This window comes from Oreochromis niloticus, linkage group LG7, assembly GCF_001858045.2.
Source record: "Oreochromis niloticus isolate F11D_XX linkage group LG7, O_niloticus_UMD_NMBU, whole genome shotgun sequence".
Lineage (NCBI taxonomy): Eukaryota > Metazoa > Chordata > Actinopteri > Cichliformes > Cichlidae > Oreochromis > Oreochromis niloticus.
In genome coordinates, this window is record NC_031972.2 from 45,849,004 (window position 1) to 45,864,205 (window position 15,202).

The following is a 15,202-nucleotide window of genomic DNA, read 5'->3' on the forward strand; positions in this document are numbered from 1 at the left end:
GAGAACCCAATGAATCGCGTGTCTCTCCAACAGTTTTGGTTACATCTGAACGCAGATGTGTAAAATATTAATGTGAAACTGACCTCTGAATGACACATTGATAAAGTCATAAATGTTACAAATCCTATGTGCGAACGAGTCTTAACTACTGAGGACCAACACTTAAGACTACTGAGCTGTACACTACTTTTCAATGTGGTTCTGGAGATTTATGAGTGCAACCAAAATTGGATTCTTGACACCAGGAAACAAATGTCATTATACTTTACCCTATTTTTCTAACTTTGACTTCCCAAGATGCCTAAATTCATAATACCCTCAAGAAGAAAACACCATGGAGGAATTAGGAGGCTGACAGGTCTTTAAAGATCTGGACAAGTTGCAAAAGATGGATGGGTGGTTGACTTTAACTTCATAATTTCCAGCTTACTTTATCCTTTTTTGACATCTGTGTTAAGCTATAGGACAAAGCAACTACATCACACACCTGATTTCCTTCCCTTCCGTCTTTCTCTCTTATTGCTTTTGAAAAAGTTTCCAGTATTTCTTGTTCTCTCTGCGTGCACATGCAGGGGCGCACAAGACCAAGAAAAGCATCTGATTATGCTTAAACGAACTGGACCACACACCAGCACGCTCGTAAGCAACATGTGGTGAACACACACCTGAGCCACGTTTGGCTCAGTGGGTGGTGAAGAGATCACCACATTTCACCTCGTTAAACAGAGCAGAACTATTCGGCACCATGCGGAACAATGTGAACTGAATGGGAGAGCTCCTTAACATAGGGCTGAAAGAGTAAGAGTGAAGAGTTGGCATCTTGATAAAACATATCGGTACCTTCACACTTTGTAACGAGGTTTGCAATCTCTCAAAAAGTCTTACGTATTTACATCTTTGTCTTTGCTCCTGGCATAATAAAGCTTTATAAATATCAACTTATAATGTACAATAAAATAAAGCTTGTACTCTCCAAACCTCCAAAAAATAATGCTCCTTTTTAAGCAATATGTTTACAAAGATCGTGTGCAGCAAATGTGCACATCTCAAGTAGCAAGAAGATTCCCATACAGAAAGTTGCACAGGTAGAAAGCATTATAATTTGTAATGCCCCTGAGCAAATTACGCAAGGTCTTGTTGTCCTGCTTCCTCACTGACTTGCTCTCAGAGCATAAAAACAGCGACGGTTGAACATATTTCTATGAAAAGAAAAGTGTGTCAGTTTTTTTTGCATACACGACATGAACACGAACCATAGTTCCATGATCTATGGAAAGCAAAGACTCGTGCAATGTAAATTTCACAATATCCTCACCAGAATCATGTCGAATGTTTAAATGTCTGTGTACTTTTTATTTCAGCGCTGTGAGACAATAATTGTAGGTCAACATTTTTTTTTAAAAGATCCACAGAAATGTAGAAAACAACCATCGCTAATCCTTAATTTTAAAAGAGTACAATAAAAACTCTGGAAATCACTGATCTACACAGGGATTGCTAATATGTTATTTGGGGTGTTTTGTTTATTTTAAATTAGTATTACTAAGCTAAAGAACAAAAGCGCAGGTTAAAAGTCCAGGTGCATTTATTCATTGCACAAATCAAAGAAAGCTGTTCCCTGTCCGTGCTGCTCTCCCATCCTCAGCCACTCTCTAGGAACAGATCAGGGATCATACATAGGTTTGAAGGGGTGAAAGGTAAAAAAATAAAATAAAAAGGGCGTGGGGGTGAATTTGGGGGACAGACAGGAAAGGGGGGTGCCCACCATATCTGGGAGCAGATGGCGTGCCTTTCCCTCTCGCTCTCTCTTTTGGTGACGTCCACTGGGAATTGAAGAGGCCTTTAAGCATTCCTTTAGAGGCCAGAGACAGATAAGTGAGTTATGCAGTTCACCACCATCTGGGCTCAGACAGCGCCTGGACTGCAGCTGACAAGTGTGTGAGTGTATGTGTATACTATAGTAATAGTAGTGGGGAGGGGTAGGAATAGGGGTAGGGGCGTGTTTCCATAGCGATAGGTCCTATTCCTAGAGAGAGGTCTGTGCATATACTTGGATGGTGCCCTCCTCCGTGGTGCGGTGTGGTTATTGTTAACTCTGGATGCTGACTTTGAGAACGCTTCTTTGTGTGTGTGTGTGTGTGTGTGTGTGTGTGGTGTGTGTGTATGTGTTTTGTTTTTCTTCTTTTTTCTTTTTTTTTTTTGTCCGCCGTCATTGTCGACAAATTTTGGGCCCATTCTTGTGCAGCTGACAGTGTCTTCATGGAACATAGCATCTGTTGTGAAACAGAGGGAGGGAGTGAGGGATGATGGCAGGATACCATGTTAGGTTTGCCAATTTCCCTGTTCCCATCGTCGAGGGCTTTGTGCGCATTGTAAGATGCTCTGCGCCACTGCCAATTCTGATCTGCGCTTGACCTGCTGTGTATCTGCCTGTTGTTATCTAGGTCTACTCTTTTGTTTTGCTTAAGCTCTGCAAATGCATCTGTGTATATAGTTCTGGAGACGTGTTGTATTTTGCAGAGTTTTTCTTTTTCTTTTCTTAAATCTAGATACAATATTTACTACTTCTTGGACATCAACCTCTGCTACTACCATAATATCTAACACACTTAAAACAACTTTTGTAATGAATTAACAAAATTGCTGACTGCAGGAATTGGTAATAATTGGTAATACATAAAGGTTGGTAATAATTATCTCTGAATTCCACGAGATAAAGGATGCAAAACAGTTCAAGGGAGGTGACCAAGCTAATAAATGAAAGCAAACTGAAGATGTGGAGTAACTTCTTTAGAATTCATTTCTCAAAATGTACTCTGTTGCAGCGGTTCCCAATTTTTTTTTCTGTCCATTCATGCAGGATGCTGAGAACTATGACACATCACACTCTTACACATTGGGCCTTTCTGTGCATTGTAATCTCTTCCTTGATTAGCAAGAAGGAGGTTAATAAGTTGGGAGGGGAGACCACAAAGTAAGTGAAAATGACCTTCTACGTCAAAAAAAAAAAAAAAAATCAGCAGACTGTGTTGCACAAACTACCTGTCTTGTGGCTTCAATTTGACAGGTTATGTCAACAGCACTCAACCACAACACGTCATCTGTGGGCTGAAAGCTAAAGAGAGAGAAAAACAACAGCAGGAGGAATTGTTTTATTTTGTGAAAGTGCCTGAAAAAAGAAATGCTTAAAGAGACAATGTCAAACTCGTTTCAGGTTGACTACCACATACAGGCCGGACCCATGAAACTCTATTTCTGTCAGTGTATGGAAATTTAACTTACATGTAATCCCTGATGAATCTTACAGTTTTTCTCCATTGGTTTGGCTCATTTCTTGAAACAGAAATTACATTCTCAAAATAACATGGACAAACCTCCAAACCTCTTGGCAAATGTTCACAACAGAATGGCATTTCTCATTCATTTTATCAAATGGCAAATGCCTTAGTACATGTCTCAACTGTCTCAGTGCATCTTTGCAAATGATTAAGTACAAGTAGCCTACAGTTATACAGTTAGCCCACATTTAGCACATTTTCCAAATGAATAGATCCTGTAGATCTAAACTGATTAGTTGATTCCCAGTCTAATGATCATTCTCTCCAAAACATGTCAGCATGATTTCATTGTATAAGTACTCGCATGCACAACTGTCTGTTCAATTGTCAGAATTGGTCAAGAACATAATACCATGAATAGCATATATGAATTTCTTTGAATATTTGATAAATTGATGACAGTCATTGACAGTCAGGTGAAACTAGACTAACGAAGGGGGGAGTGTCACACACAGGTGTGTTCTATGATTGTGTGCTGCCAAACACAGATATATAGAGCTTGACCAGAGCCAGTCCGATCTCTGAACATGGATAGACAAGGCCAAGCAAACAGACAAGGGGGAAGTTCTTCCTCAAGGAAGAGGAGGAAGAAGAAGAAGAAGAAGAGGACTGAGAATGCGTGGTGGAGGAATAGGGGGAAGAGGCCGAGGTGCGCAAAGACACTGTGCTGTCCCGAATGAAATTCGGGCCACAATTATAGACCATGTCATAAACCATGGCCTCACAATGGCAGAGGCAGGTCGTCGAGTGCAGCCTAATGTGCCTCGCTCTACAGTCTCCTCCATCATCCAAACCTTTCGCAGGGAAAACAGGTATGTACTCCATGTAATCTATGATGGAATTATATGTTGTATAGGACAGGGCACTGTGCGTGAGGCAAAAAATGTATAACTTGCTGTAGAGATTTTGTGTGCATCTGCCTACAGTAGTAGGTCTATACTAGCAGGTGGGGAGGACTAGTGGCATGTTGTGATACTAAATATGACAAGAAAGATATTGAACAAATTACTGTAAACTATGGAATTACATAATTCATACAGTTTAGAGTAGTATTCCAGTCACTGTGCAATGTTGCATTAGGATTGTGGTGAAGTTACTGTGAGTAAAACAATAATACAATTACACTGGTAACTTACTGTATTCTGTTCTATGTGTAGGATTGGATGACAACCTCGCGTGGGTGGCAGAGGAAAACTGCTCAATGAACAACAGGAAAGAGAGATTTGTAACATGGTGATGGCAAATAATGCCATCACATTGAGACAGATCCGTGATGCCATCCTTCAGGACAATAATATATTCCAGAATATAAACACAATAAGCATCTCCACAATAGACCGGGTTTTGAAGAAGCATGAGATGACAATGAAACAAATCTACAGGGTATCATTTGAGAGGAACTCTGACAGAGTGAAGGAGCTGCGCTACCAGTATGTAAATTAAGTCAGTTACTGGTTGTCTCTCATTATAACCTTACCTGTAATCACAGTAAGCAGTAGTTCACTTATTTAGTTTCAATACCTCCTGTACCTGATTTCAGAATCAGTATTTGCTGCATCTGACTTCAACAATTTCAACAGAAAACTGCAGTTTACTGTATGATACAATTCTCATTATAATCCTTATTTTGTTGTCTCCCAATCAAATCTATCTAATACTGTAGGTTTTACTGTAACATCTCAGTGAGTCATCAGTATTTCCCACTCCCCTTTCTATCATTTACCCCTGCAGTACTTCCTCATAGGCCTATCACTAGTTTAGAACCAGTGGAGTAGTGGCCTGTAGTATATTGAACCTGTGGGGGAGAACATGTAATTGTCTAACTGTAGTATATGACTCTTCTGTATGACTGATTTTATGTTCTTTACTCTGTTTTAGAGAATAATGGCATTGGAAGGACATGAGACCCCTCACATCCTGGTGTTCGTGGATGAAGCTGGCTTCAACCTGGCCAAGGGCCGAAGACGTGGCCGTAATATTATTGGCCACCGGGCCACAGTGGATGTCCCAGGTCAGCGAGGGGGCAATATAACTATGTGTGCTGCCATTTCTGAAAATGGTGTGGCCACCCACATCCCCAGTCTTGGCCCATACAACACACACAAGCTCCTCATCTTCTTGGATCGCCTTTATACCGATTTTATCCCTGAAAATGAGCGAGGTCTCATAGGGCCTCACCTACCCATTTATGTAATTGTGTGGGACAATGTCAGTTTCCACCATAGCCCACTCATTAGGGGCTGGTTTGCAACGCATCCAAGGATGGTCATGGGGTTCCTACCACCTTACTCTCCTTTCCTCAATCCGATAGAGGAGTTTTTCTCTGCTTGGAGGTGGAGAATGTATGACCACTGAATAAGTCCTTGTTTTTTGATTTTGTGTTCATACAATTTACTACTGTAATGTACATTTTCTTTTTACATATGTATGAAACTTTCTTTGCGTGTGAATATGGAATGGTTATAATTTCCTTGGTAGTGTGAGTGCATCTGTGATGTCAAACCTTGGAGGCTACTCTTTTCTGTTGTATATTGTTGGTCCTCTGCCATAGTGACAAAACATCTAAACATTTTGTATGGCAGTACTCACACAATGCCAAAGGGACGATGCATTTTGGGGGCACTGACTATTCAGATTAGCAAGAAATGTAGTTTTGACACATGAGTGAACTGTTTTAGGAGAGATATGAGCTTTTGCAGGTGGACATGTTGTTGTGATCAACCATCCAGGTTTATTTTGACAAAAGCACCAAGAATGATGAGAATGTCCGATCTGTGTCGAGAAATGAGCCAAAGCTATTGAGAAGGATCTTTGCCATTTTGGAGACACTGACTGTTTAGATGGGAAAGGGATTTCGATTGAAGCCTGAGTGAACAGTTGTGGAAAAGATGAGCTTTTGCAGGTGAGCTATAGTGTTGTGCTGAACTGTAAGAGTGTTTTGCCAAATGATCTTAGAGTTTTGAGAATGTGATCTCTGTTTCAAGAAATGAGCCAAACCAATGGAGAAAAACTGTAATATAAGGGGGGAAAAGTGCAATTTCAGCAATATGTCTGGGTTTTTCTGCATGATGAAGGAATCAGAAATCAGCACGACTCCTCTGGCTTAAATTGTAAAAATTAAAATGTGTAAAATTACAGAAATCTAGAACTTTCTTACTTTGGTGTGGTATGAATGGCTATGGGGGAGCTCTTTATCAAACCCGTTAAATTGTGTGATAAAATACAATTCAAACTACAAAAAAAAATTTCCTCCTTGAGTTATATTTTCCAAAGCCATCCAGTGGGCCAGATTGGAGTCCTCATTGGGCCGATTCTGGCCCCCAGGCCTTATGTTTGACACCCCTGTGCTAGCAGTATGTGTGGGGGAAAAAATCCATAATCAGTTTGAGGGACTGGAATATGCTCAATTCTAAAATTTAAACAAACAATAATGATCAAAAACATTTACTGTTGTTACATTGCTCCAATTTTGGCCACTGAGGAAAACACAACATTTTCATATTTGACATTCTGATCCTCTTTGGGGTTAAAGCGTGGTCGCTATGAAGATAAGCTGTTGCTCAGCTCCTCGATACATTGATTTCCATGTACACAATGTAGGCTGAATTCCCACTGTGTAAGTACAAAGCACCAAAACACACACTGAGACAGTTTCCCTTTCAATTCAGTTGCCCTCTCCCTTTCTCAATTCTTCTTCAAAGCAGCCTTCCGTCACATCACCTGCTTCTTTTTTCCTTCTTAGCCAGCTATTCATCCATCCTTCTTTCCATCCATACAGTTTATGTGTGTGTCTGTGTGTGTGTGTACACGCTTGCATATGGGTGCGTGTCTAAGCAGGCCTTTCCTGCTGTGTAATTGCAGACTGCGTATCAACCCATTTCTGCTGCCCAGCGAGAAGACTAAAAGATGTTGCTAATCCGCCAGGTCAAGCAGCCAGCAATGGCTGAATTCAACCCCAGGACCACAGCCACAAATTAGGACAGGCTGACAAGGGCCTGAGGCATTCTGGATATTGTTATGAGCTGCCAACAGCCCTCCAAAGCTTCAGATCTTGTATGAAAGGGCAGCCAAAGGAAAGGTGAAGATTAATAGTGGCTTGGTGACCTGGGAGCATGGCTGTAGATCTATATCGACACCAGACGCATTCACACACGCACATAATGTGAAAGTTCAGCACAGAACAGACTTTGTGCAAACGAAACATAAGCTTGTAACACTTTGCAAGATGCTTTATTTTCAATTTAAAGAAATAGCCTTGAAGAATGAAGACTACACACTGCTTTTGCTCAGAATCAACAATTTATTAATGCCTGTACGGTTTGTTCTTTTTTAAAGTACCTACACCTGAGATGTTTGAATCTGTGCGTAACGCCTTCAAAAAAAAAATAGATAAAAGAGCCATGAAAGAGTGCGGAAGATTAGAGGAAAGACACCCATGCCTGAACACGATGTTGGCTAAAGCGAGCGGCCGAGTGCTAGTCAGATGAACCCAAATTCTGCCACCGCTGGGTGCTTTGCTGCCTGATGAATGATGGCCCTTTGTTACGTGTCCCATAAAGGCTTCCACGGCCATCCCTTTTCATTGGACCTGGTGAGCAAATGTGAGGCGTGAATAGCATTAGTCCAAGTCAGTGCACCCATAGCAGTGTAGCCAGCCCTGAAAACACAGCCTGCTAGCCCTCCTCCCTAAGTTTTATGAGCCAAGATGATTGAAGGAGAAGAGAACAGCACGTCCAATAGAGAGGGCCGGGGAAGAGAGGAGCAGGGAGGAGAGGCCTCAGAGATGGATGGATGGACAGATAAAACGTAGACAGCAGCCGCTCAACAGAGGACTCACATCCCGAGGAAGAAGGGATGTGAAGGGGAACAGGTTTGCCTGAGACGCACTGAAAGGGATTCGCACAAAGGGACAAAGGAGAAGAATGGAGGTGGAGGACTCTGTCTGTCAGGACTGGCGCTGGGATGGAGTTAGATCTCATTTCTCAAGTGTCATCACACTATCTGTGTCTCCTCCTCTCTCCTCTCTGTCCAATTACTGTCACAATGAAGCAGACCTCTTCCCGTGGAGCTGCATATGGCTCTCTGGTTGTAAGGCCATCACTCCCAAGCAAAGCTATGCACTTTTTGATATGTACAGTATGTGTGAAGCTCAAAGGGCCTCAGTAGGTTGTTGTTAGACCTAGCATGAGCGGACACTCTTGTTAACACGATGTGTTCTGAATGCTAACATGGAAAACACTATCACAGACTACAACAACTGAGTAGGATTAAAGTATCTTCTGCATATGTATTAGAGCTGGGGGAGAAGAATCGATACAGCAAAGAATTGCAATATTTTGCATTGTGATAATAGGATATTAGGAGCAACAACTGTCAATATTATAATACACAGTACAATCACAAGGTCTCATCTCACCTGATAGCATGTCTTTTGTCCTGTTTCCCTCCCCTCACCCCCAACAGATGGCTGCCCCTCTGTCAGCCTAGTTCTGCCAGAGGTTTCTTCCTGTTAAAAGGACGTTTTTCTTTCCCACTTTTGCCAAAATGCTTGTTCTTAGCAGGTCATCTGATTATTGGAGTTTTCTCTGTATTATTGTTGGGTCTTTACCTTGCAATATAAAGCACCTTGAGGTGACTCTTATTGTTATTTGGTGTTATATAAATAAAATTGAACTGAACTGAGAGGAGGAAACCTTTCTGCAAACAGTTGCAGTCTGACTCAGACTGACTGCAATCACTCTCGGACAGATTTTTGAAGGTTTGAAACTAATTGCTGTCTACTTTATAAATAACTGAAATAATAATTCATAAATGCAAACTGATTTCTGGCATTTTTCCGTCTGAAAGAGTTAACATGTGCAACCTGAGGGGACTCGGTTTAACTGGCTGTCAGCTTGTTGTATTCTGGTTAAATCGCTGTAGAACAGAAAGGTTGCTGCACACAAATGAAGTAATTCATTGTCATTTTATGTAGACACAACGCATGTAATTTCTGACTATTTAACATTTGTACATTTACAACAGGTTTTAGTGACGGTGCTGAGTGACGCATTGTGATAAAATCGTATCATGGGGTGTCTGGTGAGTCCCACCTCGGGTATGTATGATTGCTTTTTGTTAGGATGACTGACAGTAAGGTAGATAATAAAGATATACTATCTACCGGCCAACTGATTGATGGTAACGCTATTTTGATTCGAGGATACCACACAGTCCAGATTTAACAGGTTGCTGCTTGATGTCTAATGAAACTGCTGCCAGATAACAAGTACTCCAAACATTCCCATGTATCATTCATGTTGTAAAGGCACTTGATACTCACACAGCATCACTGGTGTGTGTCCTGTGTGGGAATGCGACATATGCCATATGTTCATGGTAATCTGTCATGGTTCCACAGAGACTGATGCTTTGTGCAGTTAACCACAGCCATGTAGCCCTTTGATTTATTTAATTATTTTTAAAATGACATTTAATCACATTAAAAATTACAAGTTACATTTCTGACAGTTGTGTTGATTTAAAAAAAAAAAAAAAAAGCAAAAGAAACTAACAATAATATTCACAAAAGAGGTCACCACATAGCACTCCACTAGACTTTTTATAAGTTGTGGAATGCTGCAAATATGTACTAACATACACTGTCAAGTTTAGGTCAGCTTTACTGAAGACCTGACAAAACTCGAGGCAGCAAGTTACATCAGACTGTTCATTCTGAGTGTCGGGGGACACAGTGGTACAATGTTTCGCACTGTCGCCTCACAGCAAGACGGTTCTGGTCCTGTGTGCAATCTTTCTGCATGCTTGTCAGGTTAATTGGTGATTCTAAATTGGGCTTAGATGTGGATGTAAGGGTGTGCGTTTGTGTGGCTCCCTCTGTGTTAGCCCTGTGATAAACTGGCGACTTATCCAGGGTGCACCCTGCCTTTCACCCTATGACAGCTGAGATAGACTACAGCCCCTGCCACCGTGTTTGGGCAGGGGGGGGCTGTAGTCTGCTGCCCCCGTTAAGGAAATGGATGGATTTCAAATGAGTGATTCTTAAACAGAGTAGTGAAATTAACAAAGGATAAATCACCAATTTAGTAAGTAAGAAAGAGGTCGCTGCTTAAATTAAACATTGTTAATAGACTCTAGTATTCCTGACTTAACCGTAACAATCTCTTATGCTATGCTAAAACTTTGACTGTGGATGACAAGATTCATTTTCTATCAGTGTCAGGGAAAGTTTCTCATTTATCGTCACTGTAACTAATGTTTTGACAGCCCTGAACTTGAACAGAGGCCAAAAGTGATTAATCATTACTGCAGTTTTGGTTATGGTGGCCAAGCTCAGCTTTAACACTGTTCTTGGCCACACAAACAATGGAAACCACATCACACGTCCACAATCTAAGTTTTAGCACAACCTAGCAGATTGTAGATGCGTGCTATTGATAATAACATTACTGAATTAATTATTATTAAAGGAATTAAGCAATCAGGAAAAAGTTATAACACAGACAGTGTAGCAGGCAAACATGAAACACCAGTGTCAATTTGTTTGTTATTTACTTTAGAAATTAGGAGCAACAGTACAATTACACAGGAGTAATATGACATTGGTGTAACTAACATCATCAGTTATGCCTCCATTCTATTTTTTCAGCCAGTACAAGAATCCTGGTATTGTACTGAGGTGCCTCAGTCATTCTTATGGCTGACAGGGACACTTTAATGGTACTGTGCCATTGTCAATGTTATTAGTTACACTTGCTTTTCCAGCTGGACAAATCCAACTGCTGTTTTCTCCAAGTCTTTAAGACACATGTTATATAGAGGTCTGATCTGTGTGCACCTAACATAAGCGCCTGAAGACAAACTCAAGACAAATAGAGATTTTGCTTTTATTTAGGTTGAGACCGGCATGTGGTGAGAAACACTGTGACTAATTTTGAGCCTCTTAGTGGTGGAATGAAGACGGTTTGTTGTGGTGCCAGACGTGGTGGACCTTTTCACCTTTTCTGGGGAAAAACAAGCCAGCTTTTATTTAAACAGAGAGGCTTTAAGTTAGACCTTAAACCTTTTACACTATTTTTGTCTTGTATAATGTTTACCTTTAAAATTACAACCCACAGTGGGCTCTAGTCAGAGAAGCATCATATGAGACGTTTATATCAATCTGCCAAATTAAGATCTTTTTGTCAAGCCTACAAAAAAGAAGGAAGAAAAGAAGAAAATATTCAATTTGACAAGATTAAAAAATATATTTAACATTTATGATAAAAATCCCATATTAAACTTTATTATAGTGATTAGGAGTTTTTATCGTTACTTGAATTGTGCTGAACTTGTACTTCCTGTACACACTTGAAACTGGCCTTGAGCTACAAAATTCCTAAATTGAGATTAGCCACAAAAAACATATATTTATCAAATTGATATCGTCTATATACTGTGCTGCACATGTCTCCAGACTCTAGTCCAAAACCTCAGAAAGCCACTCCCTCGTTCTTGTTTTGAAACATTGCGAAGGAGGAGCCTTTATTTTTCTGCGCAGCATTAAATCCGATCCCCTTGATGCGTGCGGAGAGGAAAGTGAATTAGAGATTGAGGTGCCAGCCCGAGTCACACCCCCCTCCCACCCCATCCTCTACCCTCACCTCCCTCCGCCTCCTCCACCGGAGACCAAAGTCGTGATGCAAAAAGGAGAGAGAGAGAGAGAGAGAGAGAGAGAGAAAAGAGAACGAGACACAGAAAGAAGATATTTGAAAAGCTGCCACGAGTTCCCTGTCACACCGCCTCCTGCGTGGATTGAGCCGTGCTCTTTGTTATCTACAGGCATGAATACTGAGTGGATGTAAAGGGGGGGGGGAGGCCAGGGACAGGAGGGAGGAAAGGGGGAAACACGGGCATGTCTGCATATGGTAGCGTCCAAATTGAAAGTCACATGACTTACATTTTTCTGTGAATTCTCTTGTTGTACGGAAATTCCCTGTGGTGTCGTCACCAAATGCATGAAAATAAAAAAATACAGCCCTGATATTATTTGGTATTTGTTTTTTGAATGGTATCATCGTGAGAATACTCACGTAAATTTTCTCCTTTAAACCCGTGAAACTGGCTCAATATTAATTTTTAACTTAGTTCGAGGCCTCTTTTTATGCACTCCAATAGGCTGTTTGCATCTCACCTTGTACGTGATGTTTTGTGACTCAAACGGTCCACGAAGAACCACTGCTTGTTCTAACTGGGCGAGCATTGTGTTTAAGACTTTAACCCCCACACACAACGTGCACACACATACACACAAACAGCCCATTTGCCCTATACAACAATACAATCACCTTTCACATGCGTGTCTACCCACTCCACTCATCCGCACTCAGTGGAGGAGGACAGGTGTCCCAGCTAGCTGTCCAAGACTTATTCATTCCCCAGATACGTTCTGCACAGAGCACTCCTGCTATTGATCGCACTGAAGACAACAGGGTGCAAGCTTCCGGGGAAACAAACAGTAGATAGATAGATAGATAGATAGATAGATAGATAGATAGATAGATAGATAGATAGATAGATAGATAAAATCGTTAAATACAAGCAATCGCACCATGCGCAGGAGAAAATGCAGAGACCCCTGAAAGAGTTGCTCATGCGTAAAGATCGATAAGGCCTAAAAATATATCAGAGCTTATCGAGAGTCACTCTTTTTTTTTCTTTTTGCATTTCTATCCACACATAAACCAAGAAGCCTCGTGTTTGTTCAATAATTATAATTATTTTATAGCAGGGAACATAAACACAGCTGTACTACTAATTTGAACTTGTGTTTTCTTTGAAATACACGCAGATTTTAATGAGAAAGAGACGAACAGACCTGCAATATTGCACTGTTTGCACTTTCTCAATAACTCCTTCTTTTGACAGTTTTGGTCTGCAGCTCTTAAACATACACAGGCCTGGACTTAGGCCCCCATTCGTCACACTATAGGTTTAAAAAAAGTGTTTTGTAGGGAAGGGGGGTAAAGGGGGTCAGGGAGCTTTAACTCGGTGACAAAGCCTCATTTGCAGGTCAATGCGATGGCACACTCGCCTCTCCTCTCCATCCAGCTTGCCTTTGTTCCCTGTCGCCTGCGCCGATGCCAGATGGTCATGGAAAATGCTAATTCCCCCTGGCTGATTTTCCTCCTTTCTATATTTAATTGCAGTCTTTGTAGACTGCCCCGTTAATTGTGTGTTTTGAGTGGAAAATGTGCTCTCTGGAATTATATTTTTGGTTGCTACATTGCTCGAAACCAATAAGATATAGGCCTACTAAAGAAGCACATAGAAAACAGTAGGGCAGGGCGTTTTTAAACAAAACACCGACGCATTTTATAACATACAGTTTATAACAAAGTCACGAATGCGAGAATCTAACCCGTATGCCCACCAAACCTTCAATTTTATAAAACTTGACTTAACTTAATTAATCAAAAAACATTAAATAAGAGTCAGACTTATAATTTTCTTTTGGCCAACGCACATATTTTTATTGTCTAGTCACATTAAAGGACGAATAAAAATGTATTCCTGTTTCGTCTGTTGGTGTTTTTTGAATCATAATTGTAATATGATAAATGACAGTAAGATCTGCTTTTATTTCTTTAAAGATTTGAGAAAATGGTGATAAATCGGAATATAAATTGTAATGCTCAACATATAACAACATCGCAAAAAATTGCTATAGTATTTTTTGTGTAATGATCGAAAGTGCTATATCACAGAAATCACGTAGCTCATAGCTAATGTAAAAAGAAAGCTACATTTTTATTTGTGTATTGTGGGGCCTAATGAAGCACATGCGCACTGTTTTGCTCGTGACTGAGGCAAATGTATCTGATGTGAGTTAAAGGTCAGACGGGAGAGTGTAGGGCCCTTGAGGCTGATTCTCTCCATCAACAGCTGGCTGTTTAATGATATTCATGTTAATGGGGTCTGTATGTTCGCTGTCATCTCTTTCCTTTATGTCCATCATATCTGGGCTCAATTGAATGAAGTCATAACTGCCAAACAGCAATTTCTGTGAAGCTCAAACTGTAAAACATCCACTAACACAGTTTTAGGCGTTGACCTTGAAGCTGATGAATGAAAGGTGATATAATACAGCTTATTATTTATGTGTAGTCGTATAAAATTGTTTTAATGTTTTATATATATACTTCAAATACAAATAATTATTACTTTAATTATTATTTCTGCTTAAACAGAAGTCTACCAGTTGATTTTCAGGCTTTAACCCGTGACCTGTCCCATAATGGATCCAGTTCAATAGCTGTTTGAAAAGACGAAAACGAATTTAAGTTCTATTTACTGCGACAAATTTTATATAGTTACACAGCTGCAGAGACAAATAAAGGAAGATGACCCTTTTTAGCACGGTGGGGTATTTGAGCCCCCAGAATGTGTCCAGTCTCCAACATTGGGACTTCATTAAAGTAACACATAAACAGCTGTTGTCTTTAACATGTAAACTATTGAGAATTTAAAACTGCGGCTGAATGGCCCCCGCAGCTCCCCGTGGGCATATGGGCGTTAATTAGCTGGATATAGCCATAGATTAATTATAATATTTTTTCGCCCATTCGTATCAATAGACCAGCCAGACAAAGTGTCTTTTGTTCCGTGATGCAGGACATTCTGTGGCTGACTGAATAGGTCTTGGCTATGTCTACATGGATTTGCCATATGGCAACAAAAAAGAAAGAATGGAGCCGGAGAGCGCTTTGTGTTGGAAATCAGAACAAGCTCCGTCAGAGCTTATGGCTGCATGGAAATGACAAAGTCACTCTGGCCATCAAAAGTCTCCTTTTTTTTTTTGTCAGAAACACTCGTGTCACGCAGTC